The sequence below is a fragment of the Rousettus aegyptiacus genome, unplaced genomic scaffold, assembly GCF_014176215.1.
Source record: "Rousettus aegyptiacus isolate mRouAeg1 unplaced genomic scaffold, mRouAeg1.p scaffold_m13_p_3, whole genome shotgun sequence".
Taxonomy (NCBI): domain Eukaryota; kingdom Metazoa; phylum Chordata; class Mammalia; order Chiroptera; family Pteropodidae; genus Rousettus; species Rousettus aegyptiacus.
This window is the reverse complement of record NW_023416306.1, coordinates 126,168,274-126,190,679: the sequence shown is the minus strand read 5'-3', so window position 1 is coordinate 126,190,679 and position 22,406 is coordinate 126,168,274. Positions and strand designations below refer to the sequence as shown.

At 35.1% G+C, this 22,406-nt stretch overlaps 1 long non-coding RNA gene across 3 annotated transcripts in view; it reads left to right on the top strand.

The window, feature by feature from the left end:
- The window catches only part of LOC107517616, an 84,745-nt gene that overhangs the window by 1,600 nt on the left and 60,739 nt on the right, over window positions 1-22,406 (top strand). The gene's annotated exons all lie outside the window — the stretch shown is intronic.

The window sequence follows — 22,406 nt, the reverse complement described above, 5'->3', positions numbered from 1 at the left end:
ACATTTCACATTCATAACACATGCTCTCAGCTCTACTGGAAAAGATCAAACTATCAACAAAAGCACAAGCAAGAGAAGACCTGACTAGAGGTAGCTTTTGAGAAAATGAGGATTTTACCTCATAGAATACAAAATTTGGAGGAAAATGTTCCTATATTAGTTGAGTAACTCAAGGATGTCTTCAAGGGCTCAAGTGGATTTCTTCTTTCCGCTCTGCCATCCTCAGATGATGGTAGTCTCTCCTGCCATCTCCCTTCAAGACCGCACCATTGCTTTTGCATTTCTTGGTGTCAGATGCAGTCAGGGGCACCCAGCAAAGGAGAGAGAAGTTGTCTCCCACCTCTTTCTGTCTCTTTCACAATAAAGGAAGGGTAACCCTTTCTAGAGGCTTCTAGCAGTGTTGAGTTTCATTGGGCAGAATTGTGTCACGCACATCCTAAATTAATTACTTATGAAAAGAATGATGGCAATTATAATCTACTCTTTATACTAGGGAGAGAAATCACTCTCCATGAGCATATAGGAGGGTATAATCCAAACAACATTAAATTTTGCCAGAAAAAAAAAAATAAAGCAGCTGTTGTTTAGGCCTCAAAAGTTTTCTTTATCTTTTCTTTCCTCTACTTCAAAATGTTTCTGTATCTACTCTCCTACATCACCTCTAAATTTTTCTGTCATCCTCCATGTTTTTTCTTTACTATATCAGTGGAGAGGTAATCTAGCTCTCTTTCAGGACGTGGTCCTCCGTCTGTCTGTCTACCTACCTAAGACCGTGCTTTTGTCCTAGCCCCGTGCAGTGGTCTCTAAACTACATACAGTAACTTGCAGGCTGTTCCACCTAGCATTCTATTAATGAGAATCCGAGATGATCTGAAGCCCCTTTTATTTTCTCAGGAGAATCCAGATTGAAAGATGCAGGAACTTGTCCAGATCTTTTTGGGTGGAGCTGGGGCAGGAGTGGGGAAGTGAGGACCAAGGACAAGCCTTAGCCTTTCTTAAGAGTTCTATGCCCAGTGCTTCTCTGTCTGCCTCAGCAAAGTGGAAGTGCCATGTGGTATCCTTGGCTATCTAGCTTCAGACTACCTCTCTTTTGCCCTCACTCTCACTACCAATACTGATCTCCTGGAGATTGGGTCCCATTATTTTTCTGGGCCACAGCTTAGGGGAATGCTGATAATGGCTTAACTTGAACCTGAAACTTGGTTCATTTCTTTCTTATACTCATATTCATTCCTTTTTTTACATTTAACAAATATTGATTCTTACAAATCCTGAACTATGTGTTAGGAGACATTGATGAATAAGTCAGAATTCTCTGCCTTCAGAGTGTTTATATTCTGGTAGGGAGACTTTGTCTCTCCACAAGGCTTGGCGTGGAACTCCAGGTTATCTCGCAGGGAGCAGAATGGAAATAAAACTTAAAAGCAAGGCTGAGTCATTAGCTCTTTGCAGCATAACCCATGTTTAGTCTAAATTATTTTGATCTTTATCCAGCTCATAACATATCACATCTTTTCACAGAGGCCATTGTTTCACAGAATTGCTGTTTCCAGCAATATAAACACCGTGTAGGGCAGTGCACTCATGGTACAGTACATTTTATTAATAACATACCTTGTCAGCTGAACAGACTAGGCTATGGATGGATGAATACAGCAAAAATGAGCCCGTATCTGATACAAGTTTGGGCATCATCAGAGTTGTTACTCTATCTCTGCTCACAGTCAGGAAACTGGCAGCTCTTATTCAGCAGAATAGTATATAGATATGTTGTCAGGAGATAAAAATACTGTATCCTACCTTTCTTTGGCTATACTTGCTTAAGGATGTATGGTAAAATCAAATTTTAAAATTTACCCAGGTTTATTATTCCCATTTCATTTTTAGTAGAAATTAGGTTCTCCAAAAAAGTGCTACACTATATTGAAATGTAAAACTGCTTATGTATTTTCTACCAATAGTACTTCTGCTTCAGATGGTGTCATGGAGCCTCAGTAACTAATTTATCTTGACAGCATCTGAAGTGGAAGTAAACCAATTCGGACTGCGGGTCCTGAAATATGAGTCAGAGAAGGTAGATATAGTAGAAGTGAAGGGAGAGCATTTAAATGAAATGTGAACTCGTCAATCTGAATGAATTCCCTTAGCATCTCAGTTCAGGAAAGAACCTGTAAGGGTTTTAATCCGTGCTCAACTCATGATGAAGTGCATGACCCTGAGCAAGTCAGTTAATTAATCTCTGTGTCTTGGTGTCCCCATTTTTAGACCTGTAGTGCACCTGTACTTGGAGTTCAGAAGAGAAAGAGAATTACACTCTTTCTGAAACGTAGCTGATAATTATCAATCATTTATCAACAGGAAGCCCCACATTACCCATCATTATTTGCCCAGGGCCTCATAAGTACCTTACACATAAATGGTAAAGAAACCTTCATTACATAAATGAATGAGTAAATGACTCAATGAGCCAACTACTTTGTGCCAGGTCCTGTGCTATGGAAGACCCAAGATGATTTCTGTTTAAAGGAACTAACCTTCCACTGAAATAAGACATACATAGATAAAATGATACTTTATTAAAGTACAAAGTGCCAAATGAATGTTCAAGTCCATCATCTTCAAACTAGAATTTCCAAATTCTCAACTTCATTATGAATTCTTCCTTGAAATTGACCTGATTGAGAATATGTCTATGGCTTTGTTACATAGAAGTATTAGAAGATGTTTCATAAAACTTTAGAGTACAGAAATATACTTCATTAGAGCATTATTCTGTAAGGAAATAAAATTGAAATATAAGTTCAAGGAGAAATAAAGAAAGCTATAAAGCTATTAAGAACTTATTTATGTTACTTCTTTTTATATTTTTATTGAGTTATGACGTCCCTACAGTAACATGCACATTACCACCACTTGTATCAAGATACAGGTGGTGCACCTCCCAACTATGACTTTTTGAAGTTAATCTTCTTCCTTTCCACCTCCTAGAGATACCCATTAAACCATTATTCTGACTTATGCTATAGAATACTTCAACTTGTTTTTGGAAGTTATATAAATAGAATTATATCCTTTATGCCAGGCTTCTTTTGTTCAACATTAAGTCAGTATGATGCATCCATTGTTGCATACACTGGAGTTCATCAAAGTGTGGCCTGAAGCCTCTGGGGCTGGGGGTGGGGTGGTGGTGGAGGGATGTTCCTGAGAATTTTCAGTGGAGGAGGGGAGTGTGTGTTTGGGGGGAGTAGTCTATGAGTCAAAATTATTCTCATATTAATTTAGGATTTTGTTTATTTGCCCTTTTCAGTGCATTGATGTTTTCATCAATGATGCAAAAGCAATGGTGGTTAAAACTGCTGGCACCTAGGCATGAATATTTTTTTCTTTGTCTTTTCTGAATATTTTTGTCTAACCTAATGACACAAATATTTTCTCTGATACTCTTTTCTGTAAGTTTTGTAGTTTTAACTCTTACATGTAGTACTATGATCCATTTTAAGTTAATTTTTACATATAATATGACTTGACGATCAGTAGTTTTTTAAATATGCATGTCCTATTGTCATAGCACTACTTGTTGAAAAGACTATTCTTTCTCCCTTTCTCCATTGAATTATCTTGGCACTTTTGTCAAAACTCACATGACCACATGTATATAAACTAGTCTCTCTCTAGACTTTGTCCTCGGTTTCATCGATCTATCTGTCTATCCTTTCACTAATACTGAAATTTGGGGAGAATTCTTACATTAACAATACTAAATCCTCTGATTCATGGACATGGGTTATCTCTCTAGTATTTAGTTACTCTTTAATTTCTTTTAACTATGTTATTGCAGTTTCCAAGATCTTTTGTTAGACTTATTTTTAATTATTTTTGGTGCTTTCGTAAATGGAATGGCTTTTTAAATTTTATTTTTTAATAGTTTGTTGTTAGTATAAAAAGATATATTTTAATATTTGCTTTAAACAGATTCTTGTGTATGAACTCCATAAATTTAATTATGGGTTCTAGTAATTGTTTTCTAGATTCTCTGGGATTTTTTTTTTGTATTAATAATCATATAATTTGCAAATAGGGACAATTTTCCTACTTTCTTTTCACTCTTAATGTCATTTATTTCTTTTTTCTTCTTTCTTAAAATGACTAGGCTCTCTAGTACGATGTTAAATAGATGTAAAAGTGATGATTGCATGTTTGTCTTGTTCTCGTTGAAGGGGAAACCAGTTCTGTCTTTTATTTGTTTGAGGAAGTTCCCTACTGTTTTTGGTTTGCTGAAAGTTTTTACCAGGATTTAATTTGTACTTTGTCAGATGTTTTTCCAGTATCTATTGAAATGATCATACGGATTTTTTCCCTTAGTCTATTATTATAGTAAATTACAGCAGGTCCTCCAATGATATTGTTTCATGCAATGTTGTCTGTTAATAATGATGAGATACCTAGACACTTAACTCTTGTTTATATTTATTAGCCTATGATAAAATTGGTTTCATTGTATATAGTTTTGCTACAGTTCCAAGAATCAATCAATGATGATAATTTTAATTGAGGACTTACTGTACATCGATTGATTATTAAGTCTTAAACTAATTGCATTCCTTGGATAAATCATAGTCCTGAAGTGGTATTCTTTTTATGTACTGTTGATTTTGGCTAGTGTTTTATTAAAGATTTTGCTTCTATGTACATGAAGGATATTGGTTTGTAATTTTTTTACATCATCTTTTTCAGGTTTTGATATTAAGCTTATGTTGGAGTATTTGTTTACTGAGGCTGCCATAACAAAATACCACAGACTGGGTGGCTTAAAGAGCAGAAATTTATTTTCTCACAGTTCCAGAGGCTAGACATCCAAGATAAGTTGTTGGCAGGTTTGGTTTCCTGGGAGGCCTCTCTTCTTGGCTTGCAGAGGGCTGCCTTCTCACTGTATCCTCACATGCCCTTTCTCTGTATAAGCATGTCTCCCTGATGTTTTTCTCTTTTCTTATAGGAACCTAATTTGTCTTTTTCACTTATGTGTTGAATTCATTGGCAAAATGTTGTTCATAGTGTTCTCTTCTTCTAATCTCTGTAGGATCTATCTTTGTTTTAAGCCCTTGTTTTAAACAGTCATACCTATTTTTAAAAAATTAAGAGGAAAGAAATTCAAAATTCATCTTGTTATTCTGGATGTTTGACTTTTTCATATAAAATTTATCACTAGCTTGTCAATTTCTACAAAAAGGCTGAGATTTTGATTGAGAGTGCATTGAATCTATAGATTTATTTGGGAAAAATTGCCAACTTACCAATATTAAATCTCTAAATCCATGAACATGGTCTATCTCTCTGTTTAGTTACATCTTCTTAAATTTTTCTCATAAATATTCTATGTGATGAAGTGGAAAATACTCATGAAGTACTTCATGAAGTACATCACATAGAAGTATGATGATCGTGTTAAGAAAAAGCACTTCTGTGATTGAGTTGTAAACTGAATTAGTTTTTTTTTTCATAGACCATCATTTTTACTTGACAGAACCAAGGACAAAGTGATTACTCAGACTTAGGTATTTGGCAGTTATTTTGTCAAAAAAAAAAAAAATGGTGTAAACCTGTCACTTCAAGGCAAACGACTGACTATATTTGTTAACATTGATAAAATTTGCATTTTCAAGCAAAAATTAAAATTTTGGGATATTTATATTCACTATTCTGGGCTTAACATCTTTCTAGTACTTCATGGCTTTTCTGTTAAGGTTGACGGGATATTAACAAATGTGATTTTTTTGGTATATAATGAATCGTGTCAGTATTTGGAAGATCTCATATTTTGGTGAACCAATATTTTAGGGAGCTAAAGTTTTGATATAATATTATTGAAGACCATTCTCAATTTTCCGAAAAGGCTATTAAAACAGTCTTTCTGTTTTTCACGATTTATCTTTGTGAGGCTCTATTTTCTTCATATACTTCAACCAAAACAACATTTTGTGTCAAATTGAAAACAAAAGCAGATATTAAGATACAGTTGTCTTCTATTAAGACTGATTTTCAAGAGATTTGCAAATATATAAAATAATGCCACTTCTTTTTACTGTTTTTCTTTGGAAAATGTAGTCATACATAGAGATATGTACATTGACCTGTAGTTGATTTATTATTGTTATTTTTTAATCATGGTAACCATTTTTAAGTGTATAGTTAAGTGATCTTAAGTATAGTCACCTTGCTGTGCAATCATTACCACGATTCTTCTCTAGAACGTTTCATCTTCCCAAACAGAAACTTTATATATTAAACAATAACTCTCCATTTGCCTCTTTCCCTTCTCCCTGGCAACTGCCATTTTATTTTCTGTCTTTATGAATTTGACTACTTTAGGTACTTCCTATAAGTAGAATCATGCAATATTTTTCCTTTTATGTCTGACATCTTTCACTTAGTGTAATGTCTTCAAGATTTACCCATGTTGTTGTTGTTATTTTTAAATAATAAAAAATCTCTCCATCTTAATTTTAATATAACAAATATTGATAGAAATGACCAACTAGATACAAAACTCTTTGGTGTTCTAAATAAGTTAAGAGTGTAAATGAGTCGCGAGACCAAAAAGTTTGAGAACCACTGTTATACAATATCCCAGTGCATGTATATATGTGTGTATCATAATTCATTTAGCCATTCTATTGCTGAAGAACAATGGATTATTCTTCAATTTTTGGTTATTGTTGGTAAAGTTGCTATGGATATATTCTTGTGCATGTCTTTTTGAGGACTGCTACACCACTTTCTGATGTCTGAGAGTGGTATCGCTGGATTTTTGTGCCTTTTTAAAATTGACACTGGTAGATATCAAATTTCTATTGTATTTAGGTTCCATCGGAATATTTTAAGGAACACTGTCTAATAGATTCATTTTAAATGCTAATATATACAGTATACAGGATATTCTTTGAATTTGTTTAAACTTATGATGAAAAATTTTAGATATCAACTTAAACATGTGTGAGGATATATATCATTTAAATACATTATTTTAGGAGGTACACAAGGAAGGTGTTTCGAAGACTACTAGACAGTAGACCCTTTAGGAGTTCAGAAGAAAAGCGAGATGATTGAGGGTTGGGGAGGTCTCTTCTTCTTCTCTTCTTCTCCTTCCCCTTTTGCGCTCATCCTCATTACTTATCCTGTCATCAGACAAATATTTACCCAACAACTATTATCTATTGGGCACTCTGCTAGGCATTGGGCATTTAGCTGTGAACAAGACAGACAAGGATTCGACTCAGTGTAGTGAGGGATACAATCAACATGGAAACAAGTAACTGAAATGACTGCAATTTGTGTTAAATATCACAAAAGAAACAAACGAGTCTTATGATAGAGTATAGTGGTGGTATTGGCTGTTATGTAAGATGGATATAGTGGCCTCATGGTGGAGGAGCTAACTGTGCTTGAGAGCCAAGAGCAGAGCATTCCAGGCACAGAGTCTCAGATGCTTAATCCATTGTGTCTTAAGGGAGGGAGACACAAGAACTAACATTTATTTAGTGCCAATCTCTGTGCTTGAGCTGATTTAACAAAATTAAAAGACAAGTAGAATACAGGAAAAAAATATAACACGAATAGCGGACAATAGGTGGATGTGCTTGCTTAATAGACTTTAAAAATTAGCATGTTGGTTAAGAGCATATATTCTGGAGTGAGAAAGGTATACTCCTTTGAAGGCAATTTAAGGATAGGGTGGGTGTTTTTGGTGTCAAGGAAAGCCAGAACATGATGGGTGGGGGTGTGCAGAGAAAGAGACAGAGAAAAGAGAGAGAAAGAATATGATAGATCTGTGATGTCCTTGAAGCTCGTTCCTAATCTGGTCCCCTTAAAGCTGACCTTCAGATGTTTCCCCACCATGTTTGTTCTCTTTTTCTGGTATCATACTGAGAATGCAAATATAAATAGATGAGACATATCCCTCCCAAACTGTCCAGCTTCAGAGGGAGTGGCAAAGGCCTGAGTAACCTGGTAATTGAATGATGACTCCCCAAAGGGCATATTACCTTTTTAAAAACTTTGTCAGAATTTATGCTGACATACAAATGTATTGTGTGTATTTATTACCATAATTTATTCATTACAAAATATACTCCTCTTAATTTTGAGGAGGAAATGAAATGATTTTTGTACTACATGATTTTTCCTATTTTAACCAAGCTAATTTCTGGTAAGTTCATTTGTTTAACAAAATTGGGCAGCTAGAAGGTGCCACTGGTCCAGGGAGAGCATATACAGCAGGGATGAAAAAAAGAGGCAAAGTCTATGATTTCATAGAGCTGTTATTCTACATGGAAGTGGGGTAAGATAGACAATAAACAGATAAGGAAATAATGTCACTAGTGTTAAATATTAAGAAGGAAAATAGATCACAGAAAAGAGATCAGTTAATGTGTGCTCAGTGTTGGGAGAAGAAAGGTGAAGCAAAGGATGATGGGTAGAGCTTATCTCCAGCCAAGAACATCACTGCCAAGAGGACCCTGACCCTACCCATAGTCATAGTTCCCAGACCAATTTTCATTTAATCAATGTTTAGGCAAAATCGAGTTTGTCAGGGCAAGATCTGGAAATCAAATGGTAATATAGATGGTATAAATGCCTGGAAATAAAAATGGCTTGGATGTTATTAATTATCACCTGTGCTTTTCAATTTGCTGATGAACCATCAAGTGAAGTAAAAAGGGGAAAACAAAGTTTTCAACCTTGTTTTCTCTCCTGAGCTCCATGTTAGTATATCTAACCGCTTACTTGATGTCTTCACTTATATTTCAAATTAAACATGGTTAAAATAGAAAACTTAATTTCCATCTGTCTTCTCCAGTACCCCAGTGTGGACCTCCCTAAATCTTTTCCATTGTTTATTGCTCTCTTGTTTATCTAACTGCTTGGTACAAATGTCTTGATTTCTCACATTAATTCATATCTAACACTCAATCTATCAGTAAATTTTATTGACTATAACTCCAAGTTATATCTGGACCAAACATTTCTCATCATCTCCACTTCTATAGTCTTAATTTAAAAAGGTCATTATATCTTGCCTAGTCTTCTGCCAGAATGTCCTAACTGGTCTCCTTCCTCAGTTCAGGTGAGCCAAGGCTGCTGGGCTGAGGGAGTTGAGGCCCTGTTGTGAGCATGAGGTTCAAAGTGATGGTGTCTACATTGGAACGACCATGGCAAGGGGTTCACAAGTTTGGGCCAGGGTCTGCAAGGTCACTGAGGAATGTGTGCTTTGTAATGAACTAATCTGGGCTAATAGGATAGCTCTGCTCTTAAAAAGTAATTCACTTGGTGCACAGTTGGAGGAGAGCCAGAAGTCCCACCCTATACATTTGCATGGCTAATGATGCAGCAGGAACTAGAAAAAGCAAAATGCAGCAATCAGGAAGAAAAATCCCCTTCTTCCTGCAATGTGCTTCCCAAGCTCTGTGCTGATAAAGTTTAACATTGTGCTCACTGTAAGGGAGAAATGTTGCAGAGAAAGTCCAGACAGGTGATTTTGGAGCTGAGAGGCAATAAATTGAAAACTGGCACAATTTTTTTCAAAATAGTAAATGTTAATTATCTTCACGAATCACCATGATATAGCCTGATTAACTTCATTTCTGGGATTATGCATAAATTACTTATGGAACTGGATTTCAAATTTAGAATATACAATCTCCGTGTCTCTGTTGCTATTCTTGTATAAAGTTTCTTCTATGAACATCATTGATGCAATTAATAATCCAAAGCAGTATATGCCAGAAATGGAGAAATAATGCCTAGTCACCAAATACCTTGGACCCTAAGCAAATGCTTGGGTAGAGGGCTGAGTGTGGCAGCAGTACTTGGTGGTTAAATGAATTAATAAAATGCTTTTTAAACTGATATTCTCCGAGGGATAAAGGTCTGTATACTTTCCTGTGTGCTTTGCTCTTTAAGAGTAGAACTGGTCTGTTAGCCCAGGTTAGTTCATTATAATAGCCACCTAGGGAAAAACAAGTCTCTAAGGCTTATGCTAGGGGAAGATAAGGTCTGAGGATAGACTTAGGACATGAGGTGTTATAGGCTGAATATTTGTGTCCACCCCAAATTCACATACTGAATCTGTCATTCCCAGTGTGTCTGTATATGGAGATGGGTCCTCTAAGGAAGTAATTAAGATTAAATGAGGTCATAAGGGTAGGACTCTGATCTGATACGATTAGTGTCTATATAAAAAGAAACATCAGAGAACTGGCTCTCCACCCACTCTTACCCGGTGCACTTACCGCACTTACCGAGGAAAGGCCTTATGAACACAAGGCAACCTAACGAGAGAGCTCTCACCAGACATGAACCCTCTTGTCATCCTGCTCTTGGATTTCTAGTCTCTTGGATTTCTAGAAATGTGAGAAAATAAATTCTTGTTGTTTAAGCCATCTAGTCTATGGTATTTTGTGATAACAGCCCTCTCAAACTAATACAGGAAATATGAGTAAAAGGCGCTGTCTGGAAAAGGCAACCTCAGGGGGATGTCATAGGCAAGGAGCAACATGAGTTTTCAGGATACTTGTGTGTATTGGAGGTAGGGGAATAGACAAGGAAAAAGAGGAGAGTGGAGGAATAGCAAAAACAAATTTCTTTCACTGTGTTACCATTGAGCTTATAACAGGCCTTTTTAGCCAATGGAAGGACATGGGATCATATTAATACCCTCACAGTTTTCTAGTTGGCATTAGAATCTTTTTTTTTTTTTTTTAACTTTCGTCTGAATATAAGTCTGTAGCAGTCTTCAAAGTAAATATTGTAAAGGCTTAACTCAGGAGAAGTCAGGAAACTAGTTTTCATTCTTATGTAGAGTACAAGCTCTAAGACTTTGAACCATTAAACCTCTTCTATATAGAGATGGTACCGCAACTGCGCATTTGGCTCTTCTCAGTAAACAGGAAGGTGGAAAATTGAGTTCAAAAGGACTGTCTACAGAAAAACAACACAAGGTGTAGCGAGATTCATACAGATGTGAATTGGATGACTTAGGGATAAACTCCTCAGCGATATTTTAATACCGAGCCAGCAGGTGTTCAGTAAGGCTAGTGAATAATCAAAGTGATATAAAGTAGATAAAGCATAAATATTAAGCTTGGCCCCGACTCTGTTTTCTACATATAGTTTTCTGAGACACGTCCTCACTGTATCTCTTTATGAAGTTGTGGCCAGCTTAGTAATGCATCCTTAAATTTATTTCTCCTCCTTTTCTGCCTCATTTGCTTATTTCCTTAGTCTCAACATCCTTGGATTACAAACTTCCCAAATTTGCTCAGGCCCCTTTTTTTTTCTAGAGAATCCAAGCTAAAACAGTGCCCCAAACAGTATCAAAATGAGTGCTTAAGAAGATATTTTATAAATAAATTTAGTCAAAATTTGCTGCAGATACAGAAATGTGAATGATCATCATCCTTTGGTACAAAGAATTGTTGGCAATTAAAGGGCCCTAAAAATCAGATAAAAAAAATTTATGAATTGACAATTTTGGAGAATACTTCCTTTTGTATAGAATGTTCGTGATTCGGGATTTGTCTGATGTTTCCACATAATTTAAGTTATACATATCTGGCCGGAATATTACATAGTGATATTCTGTCCTTCTTAGGGCATTATATCTAGAAGTACATGATATCTATCATATCACTTTATTAGCAGTATTAATTTTGATCATTGGTCAAGGTTGTTAATATCTTCTTTTTACATGTACACTTGAATATCTGTTTTTTCCCCCATTTATAAGTTCATCATAGCTTGACAACGCTGCAGCGCTGTAGCAGGCTTCATTATTGTCTCATGCTCCAGCCTCTCACAACTACTTACTAAAATGTATATACCACAGAGGAAAGGATTATTGTGTTTACTCACTGATACAGAATATTCCAAACACATGGTACATTGTCTAGCATATATTTGCTGAATGAATGGATGAATAAAATGGTAACTCAGATTAGCAAAAATGTTGAATAACAGAATTTATTATAATAAAAACCCTTTATGACAAAACATTTTTAAAGCCATGCTAATTCAGCAATCCATAGTAATAGGTTATCAGAACAGTACAGAAAATAATTTTAACACCTCTCTCCCCTACCCACACACACATTTTAGCCAATGTATTTAACTAAAACCATCAGTTACAAAATCGATTGATTTAGAATGCATTGCAAATTTCTCTTACATTGTCTAGAAGTAATATTATTAGAAATGAAATGGCTAAAAGTGGATAAAAGGAGGAAGCATGAAAAGGAGAAAATGAATGTTGCCTGGACACACCTAGATTTTACTTACCAGCACTGTACTGGATCATGTACCACAGGTCTCACTTTGCATGGTTCTGACATGCACGATTTCTAGTTACCATGGTTTAGTTAAATAAGCCAGTCTTCCAACATCACAGTGCACATTTCAGTTACCATGGTTCAGTTCAGTTCAATAATTGCAGAGTACAAACTTTGTTGCTAGCTCTTCAGTCCACAAATCACTATGTAAATAATAGATGCACATCATGATCAGTGACCAATCACATTACGCCTTTCAAAGTCTGTCAGTGATTGGTCACTCTGCATCTGTTATTCAGTTCACATACAGAGATAGCAAAACTATGTGGTTGTGTTGCCACCTTGTCTCCCAATGATGAACCCATGTGACAGTTTACAAAAAATGCATAATCAAAAGAAAGAATTAGATGAAAGTATAACAAATAATCCCAAAAAGACAATGCTGGAAGTGAAATTTGAATTGACTGTGAATGGAATTATAGAATAAATAGCTGACAGTGGGAATGTTGATACTGCCACCATTTGAGAGACTCTAGATATGCAGCCAGAAGAACTTGGTGAAGGCAAACTTATCATAAAGAAGAAAAGCGGTTGTGACAAAAAAGGATGAAGATGAACCAGAAGTAACACAGGCAAAATAAACCCTCCACATTAATGGAATTTTGGAATCATTTCACAACATGAATGTGCAAAGGGTAAAATGTTGGAAGCCGATACAAATTTAGGAAGGAGAATAGCAATTTATTAGGGCATACAGAAGATCCTCGCACCTTTATAGTAAGTTATACAATGTGAAGAATACAAGCAGTGTTCAAACTATGCTGGATACATGTTTAACAAAGAAATAAAACACTTTAATTCTCAATGTTCCTAATGCCTTAAATTCTAATATACTAAGTAAATAATAGCTTTACTATTTTTCTTTATACATTTATAACTGACAGAGTTTTAATGTTTTGACAAAAATTTTAAAGGTCACAGAACAATCACAATTTTTCCAAGGATTATTATGATCACTGCACAGTTTCAGCTTGCACACTCATTTTTATGGTTCTGCACTGCCATGCAAAATAAAGATGGCCTTTATTTTATTCAAGGTAAAATGCAAGTTAAATGCTCAGAAATGAAAAAAAACGAAGTCCTTACTATAGACATGAGCTGAAAAAATTAAGACCCACTGAACAGAAATGATAAGCTACAGACGTTAGCCTCCCACTTGGATCAATCCCAAATCTATATCTCTAGCATGTGTTTCCAAGTGACTCTGGGCATTTCACCAGCACCTGACATACAACACATCCAAAGCTGAACTTCTTCCTAATGCTACCACTACTAAAAAGCTCCAGGCAACTTGATTCTCTATAATGGGGTATCAGTTAGGATTAGTTTTAATGCCTAGTAACAGAGGCTTGGGATAATAGTAGCTTAAAAAGATAAAAGATTTGTTTTTCTAGCAAAATAAACCTCCAGAATTAGGTAACCTAGTGCCAACACGATGACCAAATTTCAGGAATACATGTTTTGTTCTACAATCCTTAGCATGAAATGTTCATCTTCAAGTTACCTACCTCATAGTCACAAACTAGCTGCTTGTCCTCCAACCATTACATTCCAGGCATGAAGAAGGAAGGTAAAGAAAAAGTGCCGCCACCCTGCTGAGTCAATGTACTTTAGAGAGCTTTCGTGGATGCCCCACCCAAAGATGTCTGCTTATGTCTTATGCCATTACATCTTACTAGATATAAAGGAGATTGGAAAATATAGATTTTATATAGTTTTTAGCTGGCCATATTGCCATCTTCGGTACTATATAGGTCAGTTACATAAGAAAATGAGTGGAGTGGATATTAGGTGAAATATTAAAGATTACACCATTTGCCCAGTCATCAAGCCAGAAGTCTAGGGATTATCTAAGACTCTTCCGTCTCCATCACTTTCCATATTCAAGATTAGTTTATCATATTTCCTAAATTTCTTTCAAATTTGAAACTCTACTTTTAAAAAAATCTCCATTGCCTAAGATAGTGCATGATCCACACTGTTTATGTTTATAAATGTTTGCGAAATGCTGATTAAATACCTGCTTTCCATATAGTTGAGGGAAGTTATATCAGTGAACTTTAAATTGGGGTGTTCAAATAATATTCAGAGTATTCTTACTACATTAAAAGTGTAATTCCTGGAATTATTTATGTCACAAAGTAATTCCCTATTTTCTGCCACTAGTGGGGTTTGAATTATTCAACTTCAATAGTATGGATGAGGCACAGGCAAATACACTCCCTTGTCTAGAATTTAATTTTTCTTAGTTGTATAACTTTGTGCTTTTGTCTCTTGCACTATCTACTCTAAGACACCTTTATGAGGTGTTCTTCAGCATACCCACAAGCACATGCATGCACATAAGCAAGTGCATGTGCGTACTCTCTCTCTACGCCCCACCACACATGTGCGCGTGCACGCGCGTGCACACACACACACACACACACAGAGTAATGGCCTCAAAAATCATGTTCCTTAGCAAGTCAAATGTCAAACATCTCAGTGGTAGGTATGAAAAACAGTAAGCCTGTCCCTGCTGAGCCACCTGCTGAACATTCCATATGCCAGGTGCTAATTTTAGAGGAAAGAAATGAAAGTTTAAAAATGTATTCTCTTCTCATTGCTCTACAAGAGCCTTCTTTTCTTTTCTTTCCATGCTGCTGCAGCAAAAGCTTACATGAATGCAAAATGCCAACAGTACTAGGAACATGGCATAATCTAAAAGAATTCATCAGATGACTTAAACAAATGTATTGGATGAAGCTTATTGTCTTGGAGAGAATAAGCAGTGTGACTGGCCTTGGTTGGATTGATGGAATTCACTGGCATAGAGCAGGGCCGACAAATTAGAATCAAATATTTAGTGGTTGTTCGTTATCCTGGGACAAATGACCAATTTACTTTAAATTCATTTCTTGTAACTGGTAAGTGGGTGGCCAGCTCTGCATCCTACCCACTGTAGCCATGTAACATTTTTTGACTTTGACAGGTTGCCCCAATTAGGTTATATATTTTACAAAACAATGTACATTGCAGATCATTTTCAAAATATTTTTGTTTCTCCAATTCCTGACATTCTGATATAAATGAAAACCGGCAAGCTCTGAACCTGCTCAGAAAACAGGTTGTTTTGACAAGATGGAGAATAGACTGTTTACCAGAAATCTTTAGGCCAGATCTGTGATAGTGTTTACATTACAAACTCGATTTTATCTTTACCTTTAACAATTTCCTTTGTAGCTATAAATATTTCAATTGCTCAAATAATTTACTTTCACACAGCAGCATTGGGATGGGGCTGTGGGAGCAAATGCACAGAGATAATTGTTGCAATTTCTTATTAGGTCATAATTTCATTAAGTTGGTTTTTCACATTAAAATTTTATATGAAGTTGAAGTCATTTAAACATGATTATGATTTAGTATGATAAATTATATGTGCAGAAATTCAAATATTCAGAAGTTATGAAACAAGAAATCAATTAGATATACAAGGTCTTTAGAAATATTTTAGGCTTCTTAAGCAGTGTATTAGTAACTTGCCCTACCCCCAAATCCCATTTCCTTTAGTTGTGGTGCTTCTTGTGACTGCTTCTCTCTGTGATCATTTAGTGATCCTCTTTTCTATCAGTGCCTCTGTGATGTTTTCCCATTTCCTCCTAACATTTTTATTTATTCATTCTAAAAGCTAGAATTTTTCACAAAGTGCTAGCTGATCAATTAAAAATTATTCTTTCAACTAACAAAATTAAACAAACAGATAGCTTCTCTGGCAAATTGAATTAACCATTCAAAGAAGATTTAATGCCTCTTCTTCTCAAACTCTTCCAAAAAATTGAAGAGGAGTGAAAGCTTCCAAATATTTTATGAGGCCACGTTTTATGAGGCCAGCATTACCCAGATACCAAAACCAGACAAGGATATCACAAGAAAAAAAATTACTGGCCAATATTCTTCAATATCCAATGAACATTAACACAAAAATTCTCAACAAAATATTAGCAAACCAAATTCAACAATACATTAAAAGAATTATACACAAAGATCAAGTGGATTTATCCAGGGATGCAAGGATTATTCAACATCTGCAAATCAATCATCAGCAAAATGAAGGATAGAAATCATATGATCATTTTAATAAATGCAGAAAAACCATTTTCAACAATTCAACATCTATTATTTAAAAGCTCTCAGCAAAGTGACTATAGAGGGGAGGGTATGTACCTCAACATAACATAGGCCATATATGACAAACTCACAGTTACCATCATATTCAGTGGTAAAAAGTTGAAAGCTTTTCCTCTAAGATTAGGAACAAGGATGACCTCTCTCAGCACTGTTATTCACATAGTATTGGAAGTCCTTACCAGAGCATTCAAGCAAGAGAAGGAAAGAAGAGGTATCTGAACTGGGAATGAAGAAGTAAAATTGTTTCTTTTTGCAGATGACAGGATACTATATATAGAAAATCCTAAAGATGCCACCATAAAAGTGTTAGAACTAATAAACGGATTAGTAAAGTTGTGAGATACAAAATTAATATACAGAAATTCATGGTGTTTCCATATACTAATAACAGACTATTGGAAGGAAATTAAGAAGATAATCTCACGTGCAATTTTATCAAAAAGGGTAAAATACCTAGAAATAAATTTAACCAAGGAGATGGAAGACCTGTGCATTGAAAATTATAAGGCATTTATGAAAGAAATTGAAGATAATGTAAATGATGGGAAATATATTCTGTTCTCATGGACTGGAAGAAGTAATATTGTTAAAATGTCCATACTACCAAAACAATGTGCAGATTCAGTGCAATCTCTATCAAAATTCCAGTGGCATACTTCATAGAACTAGAACAAATAATTCTAAAATTTATATAGAACCGTAAAGACCGTAAATAGCAAAAGCAATTCTGAGAAAGAAGAGCGAAGCTTGAGGTATCATGCTCCCTAATTTCAAACTATACTGCAAAGCTGTGGTAATCAAAACAGCAGTATGGTATTGGCACAAACACAGAGAGGAACAATTTATCTGTTACAGAAGAGCCAAGAACATACAATGGAGAAATGACAGCCTCTTCGATAAAGGGTGTTGGGAAAACTGGACAGCCGCATGCAAAAGAATGAAACAACCACTATTTTACACCATAAACAAAAATTAACTCAAAATGGTTTAAATACTGGAATGTAAGCCCTGAAACCAAAAAATTCATGGAAGAAAACATAGGCTATAAGCTCCTTGATGTAAGACCAGTGACGTCTTTGTAGATAAGACTCCAAAGGCAAAGGGAACAAAAGCAAAAATAAACAAATGTGACTACATCAAGCTAAAAAGCTGCGTAGCAAAGGAAACCATCAACAAAATGAAAAGGCAACCTTTTGGAACAGAGGAAGATATCGGCAAAACATATATCTGATAAGGAGTTAATATTCAAAATACATAAAGAACTTATACAACTCAACAACAAAAAACAACAACCCAATTAAAAAATAGTAGAGAATCTAAATAGACATTTTTCCAAAGAAGATACGCAGATGACACATGAAAAGATACCCAGCATTCCTAATTATTAGGGAAATGCAAATCAAAACCACAATGAGATGTTACTTCACACCTGTCAGAATGGCTATTATCAAAAAGACAATAACAAGTATTACAGAGGTTATAGAGAAAAGGAAACCTGTTCCACTCTTTGTGGTGTTTTAAATTGGTGCAGCCACTTTGGAAAATAATATGAAGATTCCTCAAAAAATTAAGAATAGAATTACCTTATGACCCAGATATTCCACTTCTGGGCACCTAAGATATGTGCACCCCTATGTTCATTGCATCATTATTTGGAATAGCCAACACATAGAAACAATTTAAGTGTCCATTAATGGATGAATGGATAAAGATGCAGAAAGATAAATGCTGTGTGATTTCACTCAAAAGGGAATAAAACAAACAAAATAAAATAAAAACAAACATAGATATAGAGAACAGATTATCAGAAGAGAAAGGAGGTGGGGATGTGGGCAAAATGGCAAAAGGGGTCAACTGTATGGTAATGGATGGGAACTATACTTGTGGTGATCACTTTGTAGTGTATACAGATGTCAAATTATAATGCCGGACACCTGAAACTTACATAATAAAATAATTTTTTAAAAAAGAATTTTTTTTTGTCTCTCTAGCACTGTGTTAATTGTAAATGTAACCCTAGGCATTTTATTTTTTAATTTTGGGGCTAACTTTGGAGAATTATTATTTTATCAGTATTATATTGGAACATAATTTTTTCTTTATTCTTACATCTGATTTTATGATTGAAGACAAAGGGTCTTCTTAAGAGACTGCCTTTCCCTATAAACATTTATTTTGGGAAGCACAAATAATGATTCAAATGAGAAGAACTCCAACTGACCTTCAATTGATAGTCACAATTTTGCAAAGTGTATGAGTCAGTCAGTTATTGCTCTTCTGCCTCACATCTTCCTCACTTACAGCTGTGTGGTGTTGGGCCAGGTATTTAACATCACTGTGCCTCAATTCCCTTATCTACAAAACATGGCTAATGATAGTATCTATTCCTATTATGGTTGTGAGGATTAAAAGAGTTAATGTGTATAAAGTGCTATGAACCATACCTGGCACATAATAAATATTTAAAAATATATAGCTATTGCTATTTTATTATTATTACCTCTATAAATACTTTCTCCTCTCCTTTCTACTTTTCTTTCTCCTTTACCTATACCCTTGTAAGGGAAGAAGTTACTGCCAACCATGCTAGGAGATTAAGGAGTCTGATTTGGAGCTGTTGTTACAGTCTAGTCCTTTTAATAGGATGTTTAAATACCGAAAGAAAATAAAGTTCACCAAGACCGTCATATTGCACAACTCTAGGGAGTGCTATCCACCTTGCAGTCAGTTACTGATATCCCTGAAGTTTTGCAGTGACCAATCCATGCAGTCACACATGGTAGCGCTAAGGCCCATCATTCGGTCGCTTTAACTTTTTTCTTTTCCTCACTCCTATCGTTGTTGTTTTTTCTCATAAATATAAGTAAGTATATATACTCAGTAGATGACATGCACATATTAAAGCTTTACACATTGGTTCTCCTATATGTCTTTTTTTTATTTTTTAATGTGTTGACATTAAACTGAGAGTTGTGTGTGTGTGTGTGTGCATAGAAGCTTATATTCACACCTATGCGAAGTATTAATAGCAATAGAAAATATAAGTAAGAACATAAAGAAATTACATTTACTAGGATTTAAAATGCTCATAATTTGTAAACAGGGTTGGTTTTTCTTAGATTTATGAGATGATTACAGTTGTATCAAAGCAAAGGATTTGAATAGAAGTAAAACATTAATTGACCACTAAGTGATAGAAACTGATGGTAGATTGCCTGCCACTAAATGACAGGTGCAGACAAGCTAGGATAAGCCTGACTGACCGAATCTTTGAGTGATTTCGACATCCGCTTTCTTTTGTGTGTGTAAGCGCTGTTGGTGATTTGAATTAATTTAACATTTTTTATTATTGTGAATGAAATGCTTCATTTAGTTGTTTATGAGGAAAAATTGTTCTCTGATGAACTACTTCAAGAAATGTCCTTTGAATTTTGAATATTGTGTTTTATTTCAGTACAACTCATGACTAGTAATAGAATACATACAGGTGGTATTGGATTTCTCTGTATTTCTTACCGCCATTTAAGCATCACAGATGTTTCCATTATTCATAATGAGTTAATCTCACTGCCATTCATGCACAAGGAAAAGAGAAGCTCCCCAAAAGTCTGTATAGCTAGAGAGAGCAGAAGAATCAAAAAGCCTTGCTAATCTACAAATTTGATGATTCACCCTTGAATAATTGAAAGTTTGATGTATTTACATTAGAAATATGTGAATCAGGAACACTAAAGTTCAACACATTCTGTGCTAAAATTGAAACAGCACTGAGATGGACCGAACCATGTTTTATGATGTGCTTTTCTTTAGTCTTTGGTATAGAATTTTCCTACTTATGGAGGGATCACAACTGAAAATAAATTAAAACTGTAACTTTATTTCATGAGATGAATATTCTGCATGCAATGATCTCCTCCTTTTCAAGATTACCATTCAGTTTATTTCAATAGTCATCTGTTGAGCATTATACTATGCTACTTCAGAGAATTCAAAGATGAATAAAACATGGTCCTGTTGTTAAGTAGTTTTCTCTCAATTCAAAGGATTGGAAGAAAGTCAAGGGATCTAGGTATGGGTGGAGAGTGTTGAAAGGTGTTGGGGGGACATTTGGTCTTATTCCTTATAGCACTCCTTTTAATAATCAATGACAAATTGTTCTCCCGACCAGATGGCCTCACCATTTTTTGGTAGCTCTTAGTATTGCCAGTCTTTCATGTTTTTGTTTATAATAAGATATTTATTTAATAAATCTGTATGGTAAAACTCTTATGTACAAGTAACTTTTTGGATGCTGTCAGGACACAAAGGGATTGTCCTTCAGCAGCTTACAGTTGTTGAGAAGACTGCAACATAAACAACTCAAAAACAAGTCAAATGATGGTTAGTATAATGATAGAGCTATATAAAACATACAATGGGAAGTGAAGTCAAGGGTTAGCGTAGAGAATCAGGTTTTGATCAAGATTTTACCACTGGTAAGCACCAGAGCTGGGATTTGAGATCAGATCTTTCATTCTCTAAGATCAGTGTTCTTTTCAGTTTAAAACTGCAACACAATATTATAACTATCAGAATTTATAACAGGAATGTGCAGCATTAAAATTGTTTTCAGCATTTCATGTGGAACTTCTACTAATTATAGAACTTTAACCAATTGAAGGTTCTTCAGAGCCGTTTTGCACATGACTGGAGAAAAATTCATTGATTATTTACAAAGCAATGGAAAGAACATGAATACTGAACTATATTTTTACTTAGGTTCTCTGAGCTTCAGTTTTATCCTTTATAAAAACCTTCCCATGTTGTGATAGAGATTAAATAAAATAGTTAATGCAAGGGCCATGGCATAGCCATTTGTTACTGAATGGCCACTCCAGAAAGGTGCGTCATCTCTTCAGTTTAGAGGAAATATGCCTTTAAGCTAATCTGAGAAGATATGTTAGAGTTGGCAAGGATTGAGGGAGTATCTTGTTTGCCTTTTTTATTGCCCAGAGTTGAGCATGGAAACCCAGTGCATTGATATGCTTTTCTCAAGGTCATATAGACAGATGTGAGCAGAATAGATTTGATCATGTTTCAGTTACTTTTTTGTGCTTTGAGGAGGGGAAACCCTGCTTCCAAGAGAACACTGACCTAGCCTAGATTTGGGGGGCCATTGTCAACCTTTATAGGTTCAACAATAAGATCATGGGAAAATAATTTGTGTTTCTTTAATCATTAATGATATCGAACAACTTTTTTATTTATTTTATTATTTCCAGCTTTCTTCAGCTATAACAACATGTAACATTGTATAGGTTTACAATTACACGGTAATTATTTTATATGTGTACATATTGCAAAACAATTACTAAAATAAGTTTAATTAACTCATCCATCACCTCACATAGTTACAATTGGTTTTGTGGTGAGAGCTTTTAAAGTCTACTCTTTAGGCAGCTTTCAAATATGTAATATAGTATTGTTCACTATAGTCACCATGACATTACATCCCCAAAACATTCATCTTATAATTGGAAGTTGTACCCTTTGACCATATTCACACATTTTCCCCGCCCCCAATAGCCCCGCTTTCATCATCTGACAACTGCTTGTCTGTTTACTGTTTCTGTGAGCTTTGTTTTTTTGTAGTTTCTATGTAAAAGTGAGATCATACAGAATTTGTCTTTTTCTGTCTGACTTATTTCACTTAGCATAATGCCCTCAAGAGTCATTCATGTTGTTATAAATGATAGGATTTCCTTTTTTTTCATGGTTGAATGATATGTGGAACCACAAAAGACCCTGATTGCCAAAGCAATCCTGAGAGAGAAGAACAAAGCCAGAGTCATCACCCTTCTGGATTTCAAACTATAC